Below are 8620 nucleotides of genomic sequence, written 5' to 3'. Positions count from 1 at the left end.
GTTCCTTTTTTCACTATATCCCCACAAAAACAGATTGTGCCTACTATTTTTGATATATTCCATTCTGACTGGTGTGAGAGATATCTCACTGTCTGGACTACATACTACTTAAGGTTTCCTTTCACAGATGACATTTTATGATTGAGTAGCTCATGGTTTAGGTGGAGATTAGTTACGGTGATAGTACTGAGAGCATGTTGAAGATGAAAGGATGTAGAATACATTTTCTATGCAATGAACTGGTTTTCAAAAAGACTATAGATATAAAAGTTATGGAATTTTCTCATTACATTTCCCTGCTGTTCTCTTTATGTTTGTTTTTCTTACTGCTCTCCCCACAACTCACATATGAATATCCACATCTATGCATATATAGAGACACTTCTCTATCTCTGGAGAGTAAGTTCCTATTTATGAAGTTCAAGCTGGAACAGAAGGACAGGATCATGGTACAAAAATCCAATAGTTCTGGGCAATGAGAAAGGTGCTGTGGGGAGAGCTACAGATATTTGGGGTTAGAACTACAGATATTTGGGGTTAGAAATGGTGTTATTAAGTTTGCTTATTAATGATCACAAGTAGGAAATGATTGATAGATTGATGGAAGGAATCTGATGGCACCAGCTTTTTGTTTAATTAAAACCACAGAGGTCTTAGACTGACTCCAAAGGGTCTCTTAGGATGGAAGGGGTCGATAGGATACAAAGAATAAAGCCAAGAAAGACCATTCAGGGTCCAATGAATGGCTGAAGGGATGTTACTGGCCTGGAGTGGTATGGTATCAAAGATGAGGAAAAAGACGAAAGGACACAATACAACACACCCAAAATCTTCCTTGGGTGACAAAAATATCCTTGATATTTCCACACTCCTTTACACAAGATGTGATGCTTTTGTGTTGCAGTAACAATCAATGATGTTATTTCTAGCAAGCCATGAGATTGTGCCTGAGACTAGATCCAAAGAAAAGGAGAGAAGACAGTATGCCTTGCCAAAACCTCCAGATACTGGTCCTGTGGAAAGGCATCTAGTTTTTTTTTTTCTGTTGTAAACAAGTAGGGAAAAGACAAGGTGTAGTGTACCTCTTCAAGTATTCGTCCCCAAAAGTAATTTCAAAAAGAATTTATATAAAGCTACTTTGGGCATTGCCACAAAACCAAGTTCAAGGCTAAGTGATAGACACCTCATAGATTGTATTCAGGGACATATTCTAGCTCTGTTGTGTGACTTGTCAGTAGACTACAAATACTTGAAGTTTGAACTAATTTTTTCATCCATTAAAAGGGAGTAATTATAGTGTCTACCTCATAGGGTTATTTCTAATGTCCATCATGCTGATAATAGCTAATACTATGTTACCTATTTGAGAGTTAAGACAGTAGACCTTGCATGTTATCACTACAAAGTAAAAGGAAATTGTTCCAGGGGATGGAGGTATTAACTAACCTTTTCATGGTAATTATCTAGCAATGTATGTTTATCATATCATCTACTGGTACATTTTAAACTTGGCAATATTATCTTAATAAAATTGGAAAAAATAGCATCCGAAAAGGGGATAATATAATGTGATTGACATATAGTAAAAATATCCTTTATTATTTTTATTCTTTGTCCAGAATATTAGAATAGCCAGCCTCCTAATTTATTCTTTTCCCCTGCTTTTCTCCTCCACAAGCCATTCTCCACAGTATAGTTAAATAATCATTCCAAAATGCAAATATTATTATATCACTACATTCCAACTTAAAACATTTTAGGATTCCTTTTTACTTTAAAGATCAAATTAACATTTCTTAGTTTGTCCTACATGAAAGTGCACAATTGCTTTCCGGTCCAGCCTTCTGGCTGCTCCCTGCACCCTGTACATCCAAGTCTCACCTTACCACAGAGTCCACGCTGTTCAATTCTCCCTATTTTTGTGTACTTTGCCTGATCCCTCCACTCTTACTCATCCTTTAAAATCAGGTTAAGTATTCCTTTCTTTGTGAAGTTCTTCCTGTTCCTCCAAAATAGACATTTTTTGTGCCCTTCTTATCTTTAGGGCACTTATCTAAAATACATGCTCTGTATTTTTCTTGATTAAAGGCTGTTTCTTTGTTCTACTGAGTGTTTTTCATCCTTCTGCAGTAATCAGACTAAGTCCAAAGAAGAGAAGGAAGAATAGAATTCCTGCTCTGATTGAACTCTTTACCAGACTTTGATTTCCCTCTTTTTTCAAAACAAAACAAAATAACAACTAGGTAAGAGTATGTCATATGGTAGACTAAAAGCATTAAGCAAAAATGTACAAAATATTTGAAATTTGATATTAGGTCTATAAAACATTGAAAATGTATTATGACTTTTATGCATATAAATATTTGATTGTTTTCCCTTAAAAATAAAATTAAAATAGCATAGAAGGTAAGGCCCTTGCCTTTAATACAGTCAATATTTGCTTTATTCCTGGGACTCAATGTGGTTCCAGAGTACCCTCAGGGTTCACTCCTGAGCACAGAATCATGAATAGCCCCTGAACATTGCTGAGTGTGGCTCCTGAATTAATAAGAAAGGAAGGAGGAGTTAGAGAAGTAGGAAAATAAACTAAATTCCTATTATGTTCCCTAGGTAACAGAAAATTCAGATGACAGAAATTATATTGAACAAGACAATGCTCTTGGGTTAAATTTCTTTATAGCAAAAGCCCATTAGCTTACTCTTTTCAATTTAAGTGGCCCAATACTCATACTTCTATAATGACCAAATTTACTAATGAGAAAACCAATGATTTACCCCTTTTTATGTCCAACTCCCAAATAGGTCTATGTTATCTCTTGTCTATTGAAATTCCTCAGGCAGGAGCTAAATGCCTATCATGAGCTGGCTGCTTCACAAGACATCAGTTGCTATCAGACCAGCCTTATATGTTGAATGCTATTGTGTTCACTTTAAATATTATATGAAACTTCCAGAAGTAAAAGGACGAGATTATCTAGTCAATATTGGTAACATACAATCAGTTAGTAAGCCATCACTATGTTCATGAAACCATGCAGGCTACTCTATAAACACCATTTTATCTTTACAATCACTGTGGAGAGACATTGTACCTTTAATCTACCATTTAGAGTTGGGAATATAGAACTCACAAATGAAGTGTGATTTGAACCATGTCTCATGATTATTGGCAGAGCTAGGACTATGAACCAAATCTGTTTTTAGGTCTGGTAACTTGTATACTGTACTCTGCTCTGCTATTTCCTCTTTGGGTCAGTTACCCAAGTCAGGGGGCTGGATCATTCATGGAAAAAAGTGTCATTGTTCAAAAAACAATGAACTGTATGAAAAACAAAATAGAGAAAGAGAGTCATTGGGTTCTGGTACTGATGTGATCCCTGTGAGAGGCAGTACCATTTTGTGCTCATGGCCTTATATTGTCAGATTTCTGAGGTAACCCTCTTCAATTTTATGTGTTCTAGAGGTATGGTGCTTTTCCAGGAATAGGGTGAAGTTTTATATGGAAATATACCCATCTTTTTTTCACCACAGGACCATTACCTTAAGAAACAATCATTGCTGAGAGAAATTGAGCAGAAATAAAGCCACATCTTTAGCTTTTTGATTTTTTAGATGTTTTTCTTTTAAGGAATTATGTGAATAATATAGCCAGAACATTAATTAGTCAGCCTTACTGGGAATCATTAGCTTGCTATGTATTCCTAGATTTCAGTTGTTTATGAACCCAATGAAGATAGAGACCATAAACTCTAGAGTGCATGTAATTTGATTTGTATACTGTTCTATGTCTCAATGAATTTAACAGTTATTGGCTTTTAACATATTAAGAGCTGTGGATCTTGGGCTGACTACCAGGTCACTGTTAGCAGGGGCATATACCTCAGCAGTACGTTTGGACAAAACACCACTTTATCTTTTCGACAGACTCTTAAACTAAATATACTGGTAGAGTAGACAGGAAATGATGACTCTGGACACCTTACAAGATCCCTTACTCATACAACCTATCTATAGTCACAGTCTAATGAAATAATTCTTGGAACAGAACTGATTCTTTCAATTAAGGAGATGAGAGTTCTATTAATTGAGAAGAGACATTCAAAGGTAAAGAGGCCAAAAACCAAGGTCTGTGGCTAAACACTACTCTTTAGGCAGGACAAATTGGAGGTAGATTTCTATAGAATTGATGGTGGAGTTGAAAGTATATGAGGTAGCAGTATTCTCTGGCAAATGCAATCATCAGTGCTAGTTTAAGATACCATCTTAATCTCCTCACTTTTACCACTTCTAATTCTTTCAGTATACCCTATTTCTACACAATGACCCAATGACCCAATTTCATTCCTCTCTATTTATAAAATATTGCCTATAATCTTGGTTGCAGTGGACTATTTCAAGCATGATATAAATCTCTTTTTTCTTTCCATACTCATCTAGTTCCAGTACTAGTTCCTCTAGTATCAATACAGTTAATATTCCTCTAGTTTCAGAGACATCTGTGTGAACACTAGCCAGAGCTTCAGATATTATTATTCTGTATAGTAGTTTGATATATGTGATATATGATTCTGCATATCATATAGTAGTTTTGGTTGTTCTTAAATATACACTTCTGTAATAATTCATATTTATTTATTTTAAACTGCATTTTTTATCATTTTATTGTGTAACAGTCTATTTATTTATTCTACTACTTACCTATATATAACTCTTTTCTATTCAGGGTCTATTATTAATATTACTGCTATAATGAGCATCATGTTTTGTCCCTCAATTCACAATACAGACCAGGCAAAGAGCCTATGTTGAGGTGTATATGGGGTGCATTTACTGTACCCCCTCTTTCTATACAGTCAGTGTAAGGAATACAGCCTGTGATAATAATTGGGAGGCCTTATATTTTCTTTTCTTTTCTTTTCTTTGATTTTTTAATATATATATATATAAAAGTCCTTATAATGAGCATTATTAATATGTGTTTGGTTGGACATAGACACATGTTTCTTTAATTACCTGTGTTCAGATCAGCTGATGTGTACATATACTTACTAGGTTAGAAACTGAAAATTTTGCAAAGTGATTGCAATATATATATATATATATATATATATATATATATATATATATATATATATACTCCAAGTATATATATATATATACTCCAAGCAGAATGCAAGAGTTTATGTTTGTTTCCTTACCATTATCTGGTATTGATCCTTTTGTTATAAATTTTATCCATTTTGGTGTATGTAGTGATGTCCCCTGATTTAGAGATTAATTGAAGATGGCTACTTTAATTTCAGTGCATAGTCTAAAATTATTAGGAGAAAAGGGAATATCCATGAGACCCTCATTTCACTGACAGATGTTATTGGTGAACATTAGACAAATCCATTTCAGAGTTGTATGATAAAGCTCTTGATGGAAAAGGTATAGGAAAATTTCAAGTGAAACATGTAAGTTTATTTACCTTTCTTGAAGACTCATCCTTGCTTCTGTTGAAATAAGCTAGTTTTCTTCTTGAAATGAAGCAAACACGTCAAGACTGACCTTTGAGTTTGGGAATACTAAAATAACTAGTGCCAGTAATTGAGATGGGAATGAATTTGGTATATTAAAAGTATAAAAAGAAGGGCAATACTGTGGAAAGGGGAGTCAAAAAAGTAAGTTAAAAAAGAAAATATAAATAATGATAGGCCCTAAAGGACTGTCATATAGGGGAGAAGAGAGAAATGTGAGTTTATTCTAAATAAATGGGAAAAAATATAAAATTCATGGAATATATAATTTAGGGTTTAAATAGCATTCTGGATAATGTATAGAACAAAGATTTTTCACCCTTTGTTATATGTTGGACTCATGGTAATGAGGTTTCACGTTTTTTACTTAAAGAGTCATGATTTACAAACTTGAGTTCTGGACATACAATATAAATAGCTGAGTATTGGGACATGCAATATTTTAGTACCAATTCCACCACTAGTGTCAAATTCTACTGGGGATACCATGGTCCCTCCCACCACCCCAACTTCCTCTTTCCACCTGCCACCTTGACAGGCACATTTCGAAGTTTGTTGGTTGTAATTTAAATTTTATGTTTTTATCATTGTTGAGCCCATGTAAGGTAAACTTTGAAAAATGATTCCTTGAGCACAGAACCAGACTAAGTTATGGGCACTGATGATTGTGGTCAATACCCTCCAATTATTTTTGAAATCTTGATGTGGTTGGCTTGTTGTACAGCCTGAGCATTGGGAGTAAAGTAAAAGAGAGGTGGACATACTGGAGACACAGTTTAGATTTAGAATATACTGAATTAGGAGATGACTATGTAGTATGGGGGAATAAACAGTATGTTACTATAAATTAGTGCAGTGAAGTAGACATTGGTGAAAGGATTGGTACCAGAACTATTGGATACATTGATAACTTTGTAAATCTTGGTGGTTCATAATTTTTAAAAGAAATAAGAAACTGCCTTACTTGGAACTTATAGCAGGAGTTGGTATTATCTATTGGAATGAGAACATTGAATGATTAAGGGCAGGCTGGGAGAGCTATGTAGGTTTAGTTTACCTGTACTGAGCTTAAGACATATGAGATAGTCAAAGAGATAGAAGTCCATAATGGAATGAATGTGGTGAGAGAAAAGGGGAAGGAAAAAGCATGAAAGATTTTTTCTGTAATATCTAACATTTTAGCCTTTATATGGTTCTTGTTCTGGCCATTTTCAGAATCTATGCTTTAAATGTCATAACTTATCTATACACACAAAATTATCGAATTACTATATTACTTTGTCATGCAAATGTGCAAGGCCGCTCTACTCTGACACCTTTACTTAGCTAGAATTACATGTGTCACAAAAGAATGATTCTTCTGATTGGTAGCTCAAGCCTCACTGGCTGACTGGTAGAAAAAGATAAAAAGAAATTGCCAAAATATGTCCTCTTATTTTCAATGGGAAGATGACGACTTGATCAAAATAAAGGCTGGTGATATTTGGACTCCCATTTTTCCCCCCAGTTGGAAAAATGTTGACCCTGGCCAATGAGTTTTATACTCTGTGTCCCATTAAAAGTTCCTAACTGCTCTTGCTATTATTTTTATTTTATAGTTAAAGAGTCTCAAAGAGGTTAATTATCTTGTACAGAGGTAAACAGCTAATCATGTACAGAACCTGGAAGTATATTTCTGCCATGAGACTTTATTTGTTTGTAGCTGTTCACCAAATCCTGTCCTATTTCACATCAGCTTCTCTCACCTAGCCACTACTTCCGATAGCAATCACACTCACTAACCCTTTAGCTGGACTTCCTAGCATTTCATCATACAGTGGAATGTTACCTATGGGATCCCCTTTGACAGTCAAGTGAATGAGACCAATGTTTGTATGCGCCATATCTTGAATGCTCTCTTCTAATAATAATTCTACCATGCTTGCCTTTACAACAATTCCAGGGGTCTCAAACTCGCTGCCCACAGGCCGTTTCCAGCCCTCCGTACAACATTTTGTCGCCCTGCCCTAAAGGAATCTTTTTTGTTTTGTTTTGTTTTAGTTGTTTGGGTCACACCCCCCAATGTTCAAGGCTTACTACTGACTTTACACTCAAGGATCACCCTGACTTTGCCTCCTGTGGCCCCCAGGTAAATTGAGTTTGAGACCCCTGATAGACCAAGAGCTGAAAGAGACCTCCAAGTGCCAAGATTCTCACTCCAAATGGCACAGGTAGTTTGTCCAATGTCAAAATGCCACTTGGAAGCAAAATGTGGGTAAATGTCAGAGGCTCAGAAACTGTATCCTGGAATTCTGAGGGTTCCCCCGTATCCCTATCAGTCCCAAATTAAACTTTACATTCTAATGATACATAGAAGAAGTTAAAAAATGCAGTCTTCTTGTCAAATGTTTCCTAAGAGCTTCTCTTTGAGAAAACTTTCTGAAGGAAAGGGAAAAGTTATGGGAGTGGAGGGGAAAAGCAGACACAAAAATCCTTGAGAACTTTGCCCAGAACCTGGGCTGTCACGTCCTACTCTGTCAGCCAGCCTTGAAGCCCTTAGCTCCGGGCTGGAAAAAGACATAGAACAAGACTCCTTAATGAGAACATTTGGGAGCCCGGGAAAGGTTAATGATCTGCAGTCTCAACCATCCGTCAGCTGCCCAGCCAGAGACAGTAAACACCGTTACTCATCTAATTAGCCAGGAAAGGCTGGACAGGGGCTGAAAACAGGGCCTTGAGGATTAGTGTAAGTATATAAGTGTCCACCTGCTTAAAGCTATTGTTTACCAGAGGACACATGCCTCCATTCTCAAAAGCAGTCGGGAGGGAGCAAACTCTGGGACTCTGGATAGACTTCGTAGGTGCCATCTCATTTTGTCCTCTCAACAGCATTGCCAGACTCTTACCCTGACCGAACACCTGTTTTGTGTGTGTTAGTAGATTTACAGATGTTCTTAGTTGTTACTCTTCTGAGACTGCTAGGAAGCAGTTGTTATTTTGTTTACTTTATAGGAGAGAAAATATATTTACTGAGCAGAAGTGGTTTATTTGATGATTTTTAAAACAACATTGTTTTACATGCCCACCCTGTGCCAAGAACTGAGGCTATAATGGTAAAAAGA

The 8620-nt window shown here is 36.0% G+C and overlaps 1 non-coding gene across 1 annotated transcript; it reads right to left on the bottom strand.

The window, feature by feature from the left end:
- Positions 1 to 4761: 4761 nt before the first annotated feature.
- On the bottom strand, positions 4762 to 4894 carry LOC125999831 (small nucleolar RNA SNORA51). Its single transcript, XR_007492297.1, has one exon. It is a non-coding gene; the product is annotated as a small nucleolar RNA SNORA51 (small nucleolar RNA).
- Between the last annotated feature and the right edge of the window lie 3726 nt (positions 4895 to 8620).

Source organism: Suncus etruscus, chromosome X (genome assembly GCF_024139225.1).
Source record: "Suncus etruscus isolate mSunEtr1 chromosome X, mSunEtr1.pri.cur, whole genome shotgun sequence".
Classification (NCBI taxonomy): domain Eukaryota; kingdom Metazoa; phylum Chordata; class Mammalia; order Eulipotyphla; family Soricidae; genus Suncus; species Suncus etruscus.
This window is presented reverse-complemented; position numbering and strand designations above follow the sequence as displayed.